A 1,076-nucleotide genomic window follows, 5' to 3' on the forward strand; every position below is an offset into this window, starting at 1 on the left:
GGCTCCCACTGCAGCCCTCCCGCAGCAGGATGGCGAGGCTGAGCCACCACCTGAAGGACTACGGGAAGTTCAACAGCGACATGGTAAGCACAGCGAGGGAGAGGGTTTGTGCTGAGGGGTTTCAGGGTGAGTGGGGTACCAGTCAGGATCAGACAGGACAGCAGGAGCAGGACATGCTGAGCATGCCATGATCCTGCAAACACCAGGTAGAAAAGATGTTTTTGAGGCCATTCCTCTTAAGATGCATGTATGGTGCCAGTCACAATGTGGCCTCTCAACACAGTGTGGGTCTGGGTGATGAGAAGGGAGCGGGGCAGGGACACCCCCAGATCCCCAGCTGGTACAGAGGAGCTTAGAAGCAGAAGGCTTAGAGCAGAGCTGATGGCTGTGAGCAGCTCAGCAGGAGAGTGCAGGTCTGGCTGCAGTTGTTCCCATGTGCTGCCCTCAGAGCTGCAGGGACAGTTCTGCTCCAGCCCCAGCCGGGTTCAGGAACAGGAGGGAAACATTCCCCACTGTGTTCACTCCCCACAGTGCTAACAAAGCTCTCCAAGCTTTGCAATGGGGACACCATGCCCTGATGGGCACAGCTCCTCTCAGCACTGCCCTGAGGGAGGCACAGTCTTTCTCTGCCCATGGGAAATCTGCTCCACAGGCTCAGCACAGCATCCCACAAATAACCAACTTCTCCTTTATCAAACCTAAACCACACTTGGTGGCACATAAGTAGACCTTGCCTTAACCACAAACCACGGGTGACGCCGTGCCAGATGCCACTCAACTGGGGTGGGTGCCACCACTGCAAAAGAGCAGAGGCACTGGAGGGGTGTGTTGTGGCTGTGGTGGTCAGCTTAGAGTGCTTCCAGCCAAAACCAGTAATGAACTGCCCCTGGAAGCACTTCCTTGGGCCCCAGCTTCTCCAGCTCCTTGCAGTGAAGCTGCTGCTCTAGATCCTGGTGAGCTGCTTGTGCTGCAACTGCAGAGTGATGATGCAGCTGTGACTGGGCTGGTCCTGGCTGCCACGGGCATTGCAGCCACCACTTCCCTTCTCCCTGCAGCACTCCTGCCACAGCATCCAG

The sequence above is a fragment of the Onychostruthus taczanowskii genome, unplaced genomic scaffold (assembly GCF_017590055.1).
Source record: "Onychostruthus taczanowskii isolate IOZ18803 unplaced genomic scaffold, ASM1759005v1 scaffold15, whole genome shotgun sequence".
Classification (NCBI taxonomy): Eukaryota; Metazoa; Chordata; class Aves; order Passeriformes; family Passeridae; genus Onychostruthus; species Onychostruthus taczanowskii.